Source organism: Aulonocara sp. 'chitande type north' Nkhata Bay, linkage group LG3 (genome assembly GCF_057382095.1).
Source record: "Aulonocara sp. 'chitande type north' Nkhata Bay isolate Kocher_YH1m ecotype deep benthic linkage group LG3, A_spYH_male_GT1.1, whole genome shotgun sequence".
NCBI lineage: Eukaryota > Metazoa > Chordata > Actinopteri > Cichliformes > Cichlidae > Aulonocara > Aulonocara sp. 'chitande type north' Nkhata Bay.
Genome location: NC_141346.1, coordinates 12810036 through 12826877, shown reverse-complemented (window position 1 = coordinate 12826877; position 16842 = coordinate 12810036). Strand labels below are relative to the sequence as shown.

The 16842-nt window shown below is 41.0% G+C and overlaps 1 protein-coding gene and 1 pseudogene across 2 annotated transcripts in view; both read left to right on the top strand.

The window, feature by feature from the left end:
- The window catches only part of LOC147334018 (CXADR-like membrane protein), a 262370-nt gene that overhangs the window by 189314 nt on the left and 56214 nt on the right, over positions 1-16842 (top strand). The window lies entirely within an intron of this gene.
- Positions 106-16842, top strand: part of LOC147334021 (uncharacterized) — a 23895-nt pseudogene continuing 7158 nt past the window's right edge. Inside the window, exon 1 of the transcript XR_015128397.1 lies at positions 106-358. The product of XR_015128397.1 is annotated as an uncharacterized LOC147334021 (transcript). The remainder of the gene's footprint in view (positions 359-16842) is intronic.

The window sequence follows — 16842 nt, the reverse complement described above, 5'->3', positions numbered from 1 at the left end:
AGATATGCCCTAATTTTGAAATAACACCTCACGTGGTTACGTTGTTCAGCTGAGTCACGTGACCGCACAGCAACAAATCACAGCAGAGCCGGAAAAGGAGGCGGAGCAAAGTGTGTGTGCAGGAGAGGAGTCGAGCAGAGAGAGCTGCTTTTTCATGAAACGGGAGTAAAGTAGTAAACTTACAGGAACATATACCACTGCCAACGTTGGGATTAATTTCTGCATCGATCTGCACACCCTTGTCTCCTGGATCGTAGCTCAGATCAGCGTGAACCACGTGGGTCTCTGCTCCCTGATTTGTTTAGAAAGACTTCCAGCTTCATCACGGAGTTTCTCTCGGTTTGTGGGCTCATAAAAGGTAAACACCGAGCTAACTTTAATGTGGGTTCAGTTTATGCTGTTGATAATAATAGATTGCTTGGTATACATTGGAGTTAGGCAGACTGTAGAGTTTGTGATTGCTTGCAACATTATAATATGGCGGTTTTTAGGGGATAAGAATACATATAGAAAAATATTCTTTAAATGTGAACAAAAGGATGGGGTGCAGGGCAGGAGAACAACCAAACCCCAGGACATGAATCCACGGGTACAAGCGTGGGGGAGGGAAACCAGCCTTTAGAATAGGACTTCATAGGACCGTCTCTGTCTTGTTTCTTTATGTTGTTGTGGGTTCTTAAGAATGACACCATTACTTGAAGATAAGGTATTTTATCGAACTGTGGTTCACATGTAAACAAAGCTTCGCCATCACAGTCTACCCCGAGGTAACTCCCTCTGCTCTCTAGCTCCCCCTACAGTCTAGGAGTGTTAACAACATAGGCAAGGCAAGTTTATTTGTATAGCACAATTCAACAACAAGGTGATTCAAAGTGCTTTACAGAGACATTAGAAACAAGAACAAATAAAAAGCATGATTTAAAATTGATTAAAACAAGCAAATAAACTAACTAACTAATTAACAAACAAACAAACAACAGTATATAAAATCAAAACAGATAAAATCAGAACAGTAGATAAAATCAGTAGTTAAATGTAAGTTTTGAAATTTAAGCTTAAAGTGTGGATTTGGTGCTTTATTCAAATGCAGCTGAGAACAGGTGAGTCTTCAACCTGGATTTAAATAAACTGAGTGTTTCAGCTGATCTGAGGCTTTCTGGGAGTTTGTTCCAGATATAAGGAGCATAAAAGCTGAATGCAGCTTCTCCGTGTCTGGTTCTGACTCTGGGAACTGATAAAAGACCGGATCCAGATGACCTGAGGGATCTGGATGGTTCATACTGGGTCAGGAGGTCATTGATGTATTTTGGTCCTAAACCATTCAGAGCTTTATAGGCCAGCATCAGAACTTTAAAGTCTATCCTCTGACGGACAGGCAGCCAGTGTAAGGACCTCAGAGCTGGACTGATGTGGTCCACTTTTTTGGTCTTAGTGAGGACTCGAGCAGCAGAGTTCTGAATGAGCTGTAGTTGTCTGACTGATTTTTTAGGTAGACCTGTAAAGATGCTGTTACAGTAATCAAGCCTACTAAAGATGAATGCATGGACTAGTTTTTCCAGGTCCTGTTGAGACATCAGATCTTTTATCCTTGATATATTCTTGAGGTGATAGTAAGCTGACTTTGTTATTGTCTTAATGTGTTTTTCTAAGTTTAGGTCTGCATCCATCACTACACCCAAATTTCTCGCCTGGTTTGTGGTTTTTAGATGTATAGATTGAAGTTCTCTGGTGACCTGTAATCGTTTTTCTTTGGCGCCAAAGACTATTACCTCAGTTTTGTTTTTGTTTAGCTGGAGAAAATTGTGGCACAACCAGTCATTGATTTCCTCAATGCATTTACCAAGAGCCTGTACAGGGCCTCGGTCTCCTGGTGACATTGTGATATATATTTGTGTGTCATCTGCATAGCTGTGATAGTTTATTTTGTTGTTGTTTATAATCTGTGCCAGTGGGAGCATGTAGATGTTAAACAGAAGGGGTCCCAAGATGGAACCTTGGGGAACTCCACATGTGATACTTGTCTGCTCAGATGTGAAGTTACCTATTGATACAAAGTATTTCCTGTTTTCTACGTATGTTTTGATCCAGTTTAGTACAGTTCCTGAAAGACCTGTCCAGTTCTCCAGTCGTTTGAGTAATATGTTGTGGTCAACTGTATCAAATGCTGCACTGAGATCCAGTAAAACTAGGACTGACATTTTTCCACTGTCTGTATTCAGACATACAGTGGGGCAAAAAAGTATTTAGTCAGCCACCGATTGTGCAAGTTCCCCCACCTAAAATGATGACAGAGGTCAGTAATTTGCACCAGAGGTACACTTCAACTGTGAGAGACAGAATGTGAAAAAAAAATCCATGAATCCACATGGTAGGATTTGTAAAGAATTTATTCGTAAATCAGGGTGGAAAATAAGTATTTGGTCAATAACAAAAATACAACTCAATACTTTGTAACATAACCTTTGTTGGCAATAACAGAGGTCAAACGTTTACTATAGGTCTTTACCAGGTTTGCACACACAGTAGCTGGTATTTTGGCCCATTCCTCCATGCAGATCTTCTCGAGAGCAGTGATGTTTTGGGGCTGTCGCCGAGCAACACGGACTTTCAACTCCCGCCACAGATTTTCTATGGGGTTGAGGTCTGGAGACCGGCTAGGCCACTCCAGGACTTTCAAATGCTTCTTACGGAGCCACTCCTTTGTTGCCCGGGCGGTGTGTTTTGGATCATTGTCATGTTGGAAGACCCAGCCTCGTTTCATCTTCAAAGTTCTCACTGATGGAAGGAGGTTTTGGCTCAAAATCTCACGATACATGGCCCCATTCATTCTGTCCTTAACACGGATCAGTCGTCCTGTCCCCTTGGCAGAAAAACAGCCCCATAGCATGATGTTTCCACCCCCATGCTTCACAGTAGGTATGGTGTTCTTGGGATGCAACTCAGTATTCTTCTTCCTCCAAACACGACGAGCTGAGTTTATACCAAAAAGTTCTACTTTGGTTTCATCTGACCACATGACATTCTCCCAATCCTCTGCTGTATCATCCATGTGCTCTCTGGCAAACTTCAGACGGGCCTGGACATGCACTGGCTTCAGCAGCGGAACACGTCTGGCACTGCGGGATTTGATTCCCTGCCGTTGTAGTGTGTTACTGATGGTGACCTTTGTTACTTTGGTCCCAGCTCTCTGCAGGTCATTCACCAGGTCGCCCCGTGTGGTTCTGGGATCTTTGCTCACCGTTCTCATGATCATTTTGACCCCACGGGATGAGATCTTGCGTGGAGCCCCAGATCGAGGGAGATTATCAGTGGTCTTGTATAGGGTTGCAAAGGGGCGGAAAATTTCCGGTAAATTTCCGAAAAGTTTCCGGTAAATTTCCATGGTAAGTTAAGCTTGGGAATTTTGGAAATATTCCATATTGGAAACTGTCCATGGAAATAATGGGAATTATGGAAATTAATGGGAATTTAGGAGAACTAACTGGGAATATATTATTTCCAAGCATAAATATAAACAGAAATCATAAGAAAACCTCCATGCAAAATGTTTTCAACAGATATTTCAACAGATTTATTTGTAAGTACAGTAGAATAGAACACGTTTCAATAACTTGTTTCATGGATGAATAAAAACAGAAATGTTGAGTTCAATATTACCATCCCCTAACCCCGCTCATTCAAAAATGCCCCCTGTCCAAAAATCTCCACAAAGTCCCATTCAAAAGGTTAAATGAAAAATGCCACTTATCCTCCAAAACGTCCCATTAAACATGCAAATCTTCCTTCAAGCAATCCTCTTTTCTCATTTTTGCTCAGTCAGTAGACTCTTCCTGGACCTCATCATCATCCAACAACATGTCCACTTCCTCAGCATCCAACTCTGAGTCTTCGTCTTCAGTGTCACTTTCCAGCCTTGTTGAGGATGGCTCTGTGTCAGGCTCAAAGAGCCGTAGGTTTGCCCGAATGCCGACCAGCTTTTCCACTCTCACATTTGTGAGCCTGTTGCGAACCTTTGTGTGGGTGTTCCCAAACAGTGACCAGTTGCGCTCGGAGGCGGCTGATGATGGTGGGATTTGGAGGAGGATGGAGGCTACAGGTGCAAGGGCCTCAGATTCACATAGTCCCTTCCACCAGGTGGCTGCAGATATGTGCTGGCATGACTGCCATATTCCATCCCCTTTCCAAAGGCCTTGCTTTGTTCGATACTTTGCCAAACTGCCTAGAACTTTGCCTTTATCGAGACCCAGGTGGTCAGACATGGCTGTAATGACCGCATAGGCACCGTTGATCTCTTCCCCAGAAAGTATGCCCTTGTCATATTTGGGGTCCAGCATGTATGCTGCTGCATGCACTGGCTTCATGCAGAACTCCCTCCGCTGTTCCAATGACTTGACCACAGCCGTTTCCTCTGCTTTCAGTAGTAGGGAAGTGGGCAGAATTGTCTGGATTTCTTCTTTGAGTTCTGCAAAAAGGCACTGGACATCTGACAAGATGGCACCATCCCCCTCTATCTTCGCTATTGCTGCTGCAATAGGTTTGAGGATTTTCTGACTGCTAGATACTCTTTCCCAGAACACATCATCCAAGATGACCTTCTTGATGTCACTGTCGATGTCTACAGACTGGGATATGGCCATCTCTTGCAGAGACTCCTTTCCCTCCAGAAGGCTGTCAAACATGATAACAACACCACCCCATCGCGTTATGCTGGGAAGCTTCAGTGTAGTACTCTTGTTCTTTTCCTTTTGCTTTGACAGAAATGTAGCGGAAGTTACTTGTTTGCCTTTAACATATTTCAGAACTTGCTTCACTCTCTTATTCAGAGTGTCCATTGTTTTTAGTGCCATTATGTCTTTTAGGAGAAGATTTAGTGTATGGGCTGCACAGCCAATAGTAGTTATATGAGGGTAGGTCTCCTCCACATGTGCCCAGGCAACCTTCATGTTGGCTGCATTGTCAGTGACCAGTGCAAAAACCTTATCTGGTCCAAGGTCATTGATGATCACTTTTAGCTCATCTGCAATGTATTGGCCTGTGTGTCTGTTTTCCTTTGTGTCTACACTCTTGTAGAACACAGGCTGAGGAGTGGTGATTATGTAGTTAATAATTCCTTGTCCCCTGATATTGGACCATCCATCAGAGATGACTGAAATACAGTCAGCTTGGTCAATGGTCTGTTTCACCTTTGCTTGAACTCGACTGAACTCTTCATCCAGTAGATGAGTAGACAATGCATGTCTGGTTGGGGGAATGTATGCTGGTCGGAGAACATTCAAAAATCTCTTCCAGTACACATTGGATGTCAGCATCAGGGGTGAGCCAGTTGCATAGATTGCACGAGCGAAACACTCATCTGTGTTTTTCTGGCTAGTGTCATCCATAAAATCAAAGAATCCTCTGATGCCAGAGGGACCAGGAGCTGATGAGTGGGTATCTGACTCTGATACAGCTGAAACAGATTCATTTTCCCCTTGAGTGGAACTCCTGGCTGCTGCATGTGTTGGGCCTTGAGGAATTTTTTTGCACTTTGCAATGTGCTGCTGCATTTTTGTGGCATTCTTCACGTACGTCTTATTACAATACTTACACATATATACAGATTTCCCTTGTACATTAGCTGGTGTAAAATGTCTCCACACATCAGATAGCGCACGTGGCATTTTTCTGTAAAATAAAACAAGAGCTTGTAAAAATGCTAATGCAATGCAAGAGATCGTAATAATACAATTGCAATATGATAATAAACAGATATAAATAGTAAGGCTAGCTAAACAACTGGAATGATCTTCAAAACAAAACAGCCAAATGAGGAAGCTAGCATCTTCTTTATGTTATACTAGCTATGGCTTATTTAGCATCTAACAGATGCTAGCATTTTATTTAGCATCTAACAGATGCTAGCATTTTATTTAGCATCTAACAGATGCTAGCATTTTATTTAGCATCTTATCAGATTGCTATCTACCAGATTAATACATTTTATGTGATATTCACAATTTAAACATTTAATGAATATATTTTCCCATAATATCATCAAAACTTACCTCACTTGTTAAGTCCACAGGCTCAAATGTGTGCCTTCAATACTCTTTGTCCTTCAGGCTCAAAAGTGTGGTCCATGTGTACATGTGATGGAGGCATGCACAGTGCCAGTAGGTGGTCTCAATAGCCATGCAGCAAGCTTGTGCTCTGTACATGTGATTAAGGAATGGCATGGATATTCAAGTGTATTTGAATTGCATTTGTTTGTTTTTGTCAATATTATGCTAAAATATACTTTGCTCAACTATATTTAAGTTCCCTAAAAAGAGCCAACCTTCAATTTTGAAAATTCCCACTTTATTCCCATAAATTCCCGTTTATTCCCATAAATTCCCGTTAATTCCCGTTTATTCCCATGGAAAGATTCCATCTTTGAAAATTCCGGGAATTTTGCAACCCTAGTCTTGTATGTCTTCCATTTTCTGATGATTGCTCCCACAGTTGATTTTTTCACACCAAGCTGCTTGCCTATTGTAGATTCACTCTTCCCAGTCTGGTGCAGGTCTACAATATTTTTCCTGGTGTCCTTCGAAAGCTCTTTGGTCTTGGCCATGGCGGAGTTTGGAGTCTGACTGTTTGAGGCTGTGGACAGGTGTCTTTTATACAGATGATGAGTTCAAACAGGTGCCATTCATACAGGTAACGAGTGGGGGACAGAAAAGCTTCTTACAGAAGACGTTACAGGTCTGTGAGAGCCAGAGATTTTCCTTGTTTGAGGTGACCAAATACTTATTTTCCACCCTGATTTACGAATAAATTTTTTACAAATCCTACCATGTGGATTCATGGATTTTTTTTTCACATTCTGTCTCTCACAGTTGAAGTGTACCTCTGGTGCAAATTACTGACCTCTGTCATCATTTTAAGTGGGGGAACTTGCACAATCGGTGGCTGACTAAATACTTTTTTGCCCCACTGTATGTCATTAAACACTTTGGTCAGAGCGGTTTCAGTGCTGTGGTTCTGTCTAAAACCTGACTGGAAGGCATCGTAGCAATTATTCTGTTTTAAGAAGTAACTGAGCTGTTGAGAAACTGCTTTTTCAATGATCTTACTTAAAAACGGGAGATTTGAGATCGGCCTGTAGTTGTTCATTTGTGTCTTGTCAAGATTGTCCTTTTTCAGTATAGGTTTGATTACAGCAGTTTTTAGTGATTCTGGAAACACACCTGATAATAAAGAAAAGTTGACGATCTGTAACAGGTCTGACTCTAAAGTCTTTGAGACCTTTTTGAAAAAACTTGTTGGCAGGACATCTAAACAGCAGGAGGAGGAGTTCAGTTTACCTAAGATGTCCTCCAGGTCTTTGCTGTTAATAGGTTGAAACTGTTTCATGGTGTTTAAACAGTTTTTTGGTGGACACAGTACATATCCTGGATCTGCTGTTGATGTACCAATTGCTTGTCTAATTTTTTGGATTTTTTCAGTGAAGAATTTGGCAAAGTCATTGCAGGCCATGGTCGAATGAAGTTCAGCTGCCACTGACACAGGGGGGTTTGTTAGCCTGTCAACTGTAGAAAATAAGACCCGAGCATTATGGCTGTTTTTAGTGATGATGTCAGAGAAGTAGGACCTCCTTGCATTCCTCAGTTGTAAATTATAATTGTGAAGTTTCTCTTTATAAATGTCATAATGAACCTGGAGGTTTGTTTTTCTCCATCTGCGCTCAGCTTTCCTACACTCTCTTTTTTCTTTTTTCACCAGTGTGGAGTTTCTCCATGGAGACTTTTTCCTTCCAGAGATAACCTTCACCTTAATGGGAGCAATAGTGTCCATTACATTTAACATGTTAGCATTGAAGCTATTGACGAGCTCATTGACTGACCCTCTGGGCAGGTCAGGTGTTAATGGGAAGACCTGGTTAAAAATTGCACTACTGTGTTCAGTTATACACCGTTTTGTGATCACTGTTGTTGATATATTTGTGTGGGCTGAGATTTTACTTTCAAAGAAAACACAGTAATGATCAGACAGGCCCACATCAGACACAGTAACCTTTGAAATGCTCAGGCCTTTGGAGATCAGTAGGTCAAGAGTGTGTCCTCTATTATGTGTGGCCTCTGTTACATGCTGAGTCAGCCCAAAGTTGCCCAGAGTGTTACTCAGGTCTTTAGTCCCTTTGTCCTGAGGGTTGTCCACATGAATGTTAAAATCCCCAGCAATAATTACACAGTCAAAATCAACACAGATCACAGACAGCAGTTCACTGAGGTCATTAAAAAAGTCTGTGCAGTATTTGGAAGGCCTGTAAACATTAAGAAACACAACTTTGGATGGGGCCTTCAGCTGTAAAGCCACATATTCAAAAGACTGAAAACTTCCAGGAGATAGCTGCTTACATTGAAATGATTCATTAAATAAGACAGCAACCCCTCCTCCTCTCCTGCTCGCCCTGACCTCACTGATAAAACTGTAGTTAGGAGGGGTCGTCTCGATGAGAACAGCTCCACTGTTACTTTGGTCCAACCAAGTTTCAGTTAAAAACATAAAATCAAGGCTGTGCTCAGTGATTAAATCATTAATTAAAAATGTTTTCCCAGCTAGAGATCTAATGTTTAATAAAGCCAACTTAAGTGTTTTAGAGGTATTACTTGTCCCCTCGTGTTTGGGAGCAATCTGTGGCACACAAGGTATGTTTACTATGTTTAAAGATCTTTTAGAGTGCAGCTCTCTGTGTTTTGACCAGGCCACATGTCTCCTGTCACCTAAAAGTACAGAAATTTTAAAACCTTCTAGTAAACAGGGTCCCAGCTTCTCCTGGGAAAAGTCATCACTGCCATAATCCTCACAGCCCGGACCCTTCACACATCACGCATCAGACTGCGGAGACAGGGCTCTCGTTACACTGGGTGTACACAGATGCAGTGCTACAGGCATACTTTGCTATAAACAGACTGTAATCCTGTTCAACAACTTGTGGCACGATTGCTCTTGCAGTTGTGTTTGACCTGACATGTGGCTCTTTTTCCAGGGCTCAGTGTGGAGGGTTGTGTCCGTGCCACTGTGGCACTGGGGTGTGTCACAAGTGGGTATATATATGATACAATCGTGCCACTGTGCGATGTGTTCACTGCAACAGATATACATGTGGTAAATGCAGACTACAGACACCTTGGCAGTGCCAGGATTGCTGATTGAAGTGATTGCAGAGAAGCAGTCTCCTCATCTGCAGTGTGAACAAATTCAAATTGTGAGCAATGGGAAGGTCAAACAAAATCACAAATGCATGCATAGATACTAATTATAATTCCAGTATCTCCTCCTTTGAATGTTGAAATGTACTCACTCACTCACTTTTTATTATTATTTGTAAAAATGTGTACAAATGGTTGGTTTTTTGTTCTGTTTTTATCAATAAATCTCAGCAACAAAGGACATACACCCACGTGTGTTGATTTCTCCCTAAGACGGCAAACTGAAACACTCCAAGTTTGTGACTTTTGGAGATTTATTTCCCTGGATGATTGAGAATGCATCAAGATGAAACACAAAAGGGAAGTTCACAGCTTTTAGCAGCTCCCCCACCCCCTCAATCACTCACCCCCACTCCCCTCCCTCCAGAATTCCTAGGTAACAGCCTAATTAACATATGAATGACTAGCCAATTTAGCTTCCACTTCGCTGAAGCCAAAAGCCTACCAGTCATTTGACAACTCTCTGGGTCTTATAGGTAGAAAATGTCAAATGACAGGTCTCGGAGGTGCAAGTGATATGCATCCACAGCTGTGCCACCAATTTACTCACATGGACTCTACTAACCTATCAGAAGCTTCTTCAGCTCAGAATGGAATCGTCTGCAGTTTTCTTATTAATTAACAATAAACTTAGTGTATATGTACTCCTAAATATGATGAAAGTGATAAAAAATAGACAGCTCTGTCTCTCTTTATTCTGACATTTAATTAATTCAAAATATATTTCAATACTTATTTATCCAAAACAAAACAAGTTTACTCTAAATTGATGTTGTACAGTAAAAAAAATGTTCTTCTGTTTTCCACAAAGTGTATGTAAATATCTGGTTTAAACTGTGAATATACTGCTGTGTATTGAAGTTCCTCTTGTTTTGCATAGATATACTGAACAACATACAAAGCATAATATATAAAATAACATCTACCAGAGTTTTTTCTTTGAAAGAAGCCCCTTATATCCATTCTTATATTTCAGTACATAACTGAAACCGATTTATTTAGCCGTGGAGGGTAACAACTGAAAAAATGAAATAAACACACATGTAAGCTAAGACTCTCTAAAGAAACAGCATTGTTGTTGATCGGCTTTTCATTTCGCCATTTGTTGATTCACTTGAAGAGCAAGTAACGTAATATGGGTCAAGCGATCAGTTTGATATCAATCTTTTGTGATACACCGTCATATTTACATTATTTGTACAGTACGAATGATTTGCTTTGGTACCTGGTTGAACTTTAGTTCTCCTCTGTCTGGTTGGCTGCGTTTCTCCATCAGCTCACTCACATCACAGGCTGCAGCTCCCCCCATGCGTGTCAGTGTCTGAGCTCAGATCATACCAATATTAGGAGGATTTATGCACAGTCGTAAATTCCCACAGTGTGGGCTATGTGCTTCGAATATTGTGTGACATAAATAAATAATAAAGCTAAAGACATAAATAAAGCTAAAATACAAAGGTTTGGACACCGTTTTGCATGTTTCCCTACTGTAGGGGTCTCTGCAAGCATACAGGGCTCTGAGAGGGTACAAGATGACAACTTTGGAATTCTACTAGAAACAGTTGATCATATTTGTTTGTTAAAGCTGAATTCAGGGCAAACTACGCTAAATTAGCATTTTTAGCTAACAGCTACAATAAGCATAAAAGTTACTGTATGGCTATCATTTGTTAACATGACGCTTGTTCCTATACATGTAATTCATTTATTACTAACCTGAGAGTTTATCCGCTGGTCATTCGACATGACGAATGACTTCTGAAGTCTTAATTCAGCTCAAGACGCTGTAGATTCCCATCGGTAACACTTTCGGTCCGCTAGTAAAACGTAGTTCTATTAATCTGCACTTGACTACTCTTGAACCGGAACCGGATGTAAATCCCAAAAAACTGAATTTTGGAACTGAAATTGAATTGTAGAACTGAAACTGAATGGTGAGAAGTGAATCTGAAATTATTCGAGAGCTGAATTTTTAAAGGATAAAATGCGGTTTCAAAGCCAATTAATTCGTTTTCAAAATATAAAATTAAATTTCAATTTAGTGATGATCATTTTCAATCCAATAAATTGAATTTCAAATTAGGATAATTCATATTCAGTTTTTAAAAGCATTTATTCAAGTTACAATTCAGATTCAATCTGAGCAATTCAAATTCAAATTTAACTTATTCATATTCAGTTTCTGATGGCACAGATTTCTGCCCATAGAGGCTTCATTCAAGAAACACCAGGAAGACCGAAGCTCATGGCATTGATCAAGCGGAACTCATCATCTTCACCAGCAGCTCCCTCACTGGGAAATCTTCAGCACTCCTCATCTTCATGAACACTGTGATGGAGACTTTTGGTTTGTGTAACGTCATAAATACTCGGATACTCTCCAGAGTCTCCGGACATTTACATAAAGATATTATATTCAGTCCTGTAGAAAGTTGTATATTTAAAAATATGTTATCCTCTCTGGTTACTCTGGTATAAATAACTCTGAATCACTTTATGGTAAATAACACATTATCGGCAAAAAAAACGGAAAGAATTCCAGATGACAAGTTTATAGTGACGACCTTTGACCTCCATCAGGTTTTATTTAATTGTGTCAGAGAAACTCAAATGTGCTCTTCATGCAGCTGAGTACATCAAGTGTTTAAAATGGAAGCTGTGCAGGTCTGAGATCAGCAGCTCTCTGAAACACCAAACACGGCTATGTTAATGCGGATATATAGTGACACAGTTACATGGGTAGGGATGGGTATCGTTTAGGTTTTATCCGATACCGGTGCCAAATCGGTACTTTTGAAACGGTGCCGGTGATCGAACCGGTGCTTAAAGAATGGAGAACACAAACTTTGTCCAAAAACCCCTCATGTTCAGCTGTTTTTTGTAAAAAGATAACAATGTTAGCCTTTTCTGCAGCTATGGGGCATATATGGTATCACTCTTGGCTGGAAGCAGTGCTTAAACAATGGAAAAAAAACACACAAACCTTGTCCAAAAACCTCTCATGTTTAACAGTTTCCCTCTTTTTCTTTGGTCATTTTAGCCTTTTTGTCCAGGGTGAAGGGAGTATCTGCCATCAAACAAGAAGACAGCCGCATGTAGCTATGATGATGTTTGCTAGTTCACCTTACATGCATTAATGTAATAACGTGGTTAGCCTACTCAACGTAAATTACACTCGAACAACATTAAGCGACTCACGCAGAGAAGAACGGCTTCTGCTGCCATCATCATCCTCATCATTTCTGCTACACTGGCAGGGCTAGGGGCCAGGACTCTATTTTTCGGGTTTTTGGGGGATGTTGCTCCGGGTCCGATAACTGGCAACCCACCCAACGTGCACGGTGTGAGGTCTCGCAGCAAGCTATCAAATACGGCGCATTTCTCGGCTTTTAAAAAAAACGCTATGCGTCGCCAGGTGCTTCATCGGATTCGAGGTGTTACCTCCTTTGACAGTATCACAGTATCAGCTTAAAGCACTTGTTGCTGCTGAGTTTGCATATTTTGCTGTGAAGTACAGCCAGACTTTTGACCGCTTCGCCTTGGACATTTTTAATCTGTAGCTCTGCTCTAACTGAACGTACGTACCTGGCCCCGCCTACTATCCTGGGAAACGTAAAATGATTGGCTAGAAGTGTATCACAGCTCAGGAAAAAAAAGCACCGAAATAAAGCACCGAAATGTGCGCTGCTTTTCGGTCTGGTTACTACCGTTTATGTCAGAACCGGTGCCATCATGGCACCGGACACCGGTACCCATCCCTATACATGGGTGATTAATCCTTTTGACTTTTTGTCTTTGACTTTATCAACAAAACAGCTGCAGCTTTCACTGACAGCACATGTGGTACTTTAACCTTTGTACTGTTTTCATCAGTTAATTTTGCAGTTAACATGTGAACATGTTGGATGATCTGTCTGCTGTCATTGACTGGTGCTGAGGTCTGAACCTGAGGGCAGCTCCTGTAATCACAAAGAGAACAGAACCATCACAAACTGAATTATAAAGTTTATCTCTTAAATCTGAAATAAAGCTGATCCTTCTCTCCTCACACGCTCAGGATCTGAAGTTCTTCTCTTACATTTTTTCAGTTCTACAGTTTAATCCATAGTTACAGATTAATGAGGAGTTACTGAGGTACAAGCTTAAAAAAATAAATAAATAAAATTGGTGTTACTGTCTTTACACATGTGGAGACTGAAAACATACTGTTGTTTGCACATATTTAATAATCAGCTCTGCGCAGGAGCTGAATCAGAGTGCAGCCTGTTGCTTTTACAGTATAACACTTGTAATGAAAGTACAGTAACGATAATTAGTGACAGAGCAGCCCGGGACGGCAAATTTGCTCAAACTATATAAAAGGTAGTCCCACTCCACCCGGTCGAATGGCCTTCTCAGCATCAAGTGACAGTAGGGCTTCAGGTGTAATCCTTTGAGGGAAGGTCATGAATTATGCTTAAGATGCGTCTAATGTTGAAGAAAGAGTGTCTGCCCTTGATAAAGCCGGTTTGGTCTGTGGAGATGATTGTTAGTAACACGACCTCTAAGCGCTGTGATAAAATCTTTGCAAGAATTTTTGCATTGGTGTTTAGCAGTGAAATCGGCCAGTATGAGCTACATTGGAGAGGGTCTTTGTTCTTTTTAAGAATGAGTGAAAAAAACCCAGGCAGCACGGTGGCACAGTGGTTAGCACTGTTGCCTCACAGCAAGAAGGTCCTGAGTTCAATTCCACCATCAGGCCGGGGTCTTTCTGTGTGGAGTTTGCATGTTCTCCCCGTGTTTGCGTGGGTTCTCTCCGGGTACTCCGGCTTCCTCCCACCGTCCAAAGACATGCAGCTTGTGGGGATAGGTTAATTGGATAATCCAAATTGCCACTAGGTGTGAATGTGAATGTGAGTGTGAATGGTTGTCTGTCCCTGTGTGTTAGCCCTGGCGACCTGTCCAGGGTGTACCCCGCCTTTCGCCCTATGACAGCTGGGATAGGCTCCAGCGCCCCCCGCGACCCTGAAAAGGATAAGCGGAAGCGAATGGATGGATGAAAAAAACCCTTCTCTCATAGTTGGAGGGAGAGTGCCAGATGAATAGGACTCCAAAAAGACTGACAGCAGAAGTGGTGCAAGTTCGTTAGAAAATGTCATCAAAAATCCATCTGGTCCAGGGGACTTGCCACTAGGGCTGCCACAAACGATTATTTTGATAGTCGACTAGTCACCGATTATTTATGCGATTAGTCGACTAATCAGATCATCATCCACTGGACGTAAAACTACAGCTTATTGCACCAGCAGCATCTGCTCTTATATAACTATCATTAGCTTACAGCTTTAAGCTTTTAAGGTGCTAACTAAAAATGAAGACAAGATGATAGTTTATTCAATTTTAATGAAATTTGCAGATTGTTTTGGTAAAGTTTAATAAAATCCTTGCTATCTAAAATATAACAGGACACCGGAGTATATTCTCCAGCATCTCACACTTCTGATAATCAGCTGTCTGCTTGACGTTTATTCAGCTGTGTAAAAACTATAACTTTAATCTCAGACAAACCGATTTACTCAGGAACAAATAAAATACTAAAAAAAAAAAAAAGCCAAACAACAACATTTTTAATTTATCTAAGTGACTCATATATATTTAACCTGAGTCGCGAAAGACGGCGGTGGGTTTGAAAACAATTTGCCGGGAGTCCGGTGTTCTCACGGCGCTAGTGACCTAGCCCCCGGCTAGCTATCGAGCTAGTGGGTAACAGACGTCTCCGAAAACGTCGGAGCGCTTTTGAAAATATGTGGTGTCCTGATAAACTGAGCAGATATTTGAGGTTTACACAGCTACATTCTCGCCTGAAAATATGTTAAACGTTTATTTTGTGACCCAGAAAGAATAATAAGAGTAATATTAAAACTAACTAGCTACCGCCATTGTTGGAAACTAAGCTGGGCCGCGCTATGAATTCTGGGACACAGCTGCTTCTTCTTCTTCGGGGTTTAACGGCAGCTGGCATCCTTGTACATGCAGTGCTGCCATCTTCTGTTTCAGTCCGTTATTACACTCTTAAATCCTGCTACTTATTCCTGCGTCTTTTGCGATCTTACAAAGCTTCAAACGACACGTCGACTATTAAGTCAGTCGTCGACGATTTTGATAGTCGACGTAATCGTGACTAGTCGACAAATCGTGGCAGCCCTACTTGCCACTTTGCATTCCACCAATCGCCATCATAACCTCCTGGATAGAGAGGTCCCTTTCGAGTTCAGTAACCAGTTTCGGGTCAACTGTGGTTATACTGAGGTAACTAAGGAAACTGTCCATAGCAGACTCATCTTGGCGTGATTCTGCGGTATATAAATAAGAGTAAAATTGATGGAAGCAGGAGTTGATTTCTGCGTGGTCTGTATGCTTTAGGCCCTGTTCATCAGCTATTTCAGAGATGAACTGTTTGGATGACTTTTGACGTATTTGATGTGCTAAGACACTGCCAATTCCCTCCTCATAGAAAGTACGTCTAGACTTTAGGATAGGTTGCTCCACTTGCTGTATTGAAATAAGATCAAATTTCATTTTGAGGGTCTGACGTTCTTTAAGGGTGCTTTCCGATGGTGAGTGACTGTAGTTTATATCTAACCACAAAATATCATATAATAGCTGTTTCAAGTGCTCAGTGTCAGCTTTTTTTCTTGCTACTGAAAATGAGATAATTTGACCCCGAAGATAGGCTTTCAGTGACTCCCATATGACTGAAATAGACATCCCAGGGGTCTGGTTTTGTTCAAGAAAGTCTCTAATCTCAGATTTTCTAAAATTCATGAATGCTTCATTAGAGAGTAAAAGAGGATTAAAACTCCAGGGGCAGTATATGCGATTGGCACCAGGGATGTGCATTCTCATCACTAGGGGAGCATGGTCTGAAATAACAATAGATTGATAATTGCAAGTTTCAACCAGTGGAAGAGCACGTTTATCAATAAAAGAAAAAAATCTATCCGAGAGAATGTTTTGTGGACAGGAGAGTAGTAGCAGTATGCCCTTGATGAAAGGTTATGAAAACGCCAAAAGGCAACAACGCCGTGGGATTGGAAAAAGCATGTAATAATTTCTGTGGGTTTTGATTTAGGAGTATCCTTATTAGACCATCGGTCTAGGCTAGAAAGCACAGCTAAGATGAGATTGTATGTTATCATATCTGCAATTTCTGAGAGTAAATTGACAAAGAAGTTTTCATCATCCCAGTTTGGAGCATAAATGCTGGCTAAAATTAGTCTGAGTCCATAAAGTTGGCCAGCAACAATAATATAACGGCCCACGGGATCAAATAAAATGCTTGATACAGCAAAAGGGATGCTTTTACCAATAAGGATATCCAATCCTCTTCAGAGTTAAAGTTGGAATGGAATGTGTGGCCAACCCAACCATTCTTCTGTCTATGTTGGTCTGCTCTCATGTTCCTTAAGTACATCTACCCTGTTGAACTTCATCCATCCATTCACGTCCGCTTAATGGATGAACTTATTATGGGAAATAAATATTTAAATAAAAACAAGCTGCTGATTATTTCACATTTTACTTGTGAGCAACGGCACATTTAAATCTTACAAATATAGTTATTTGG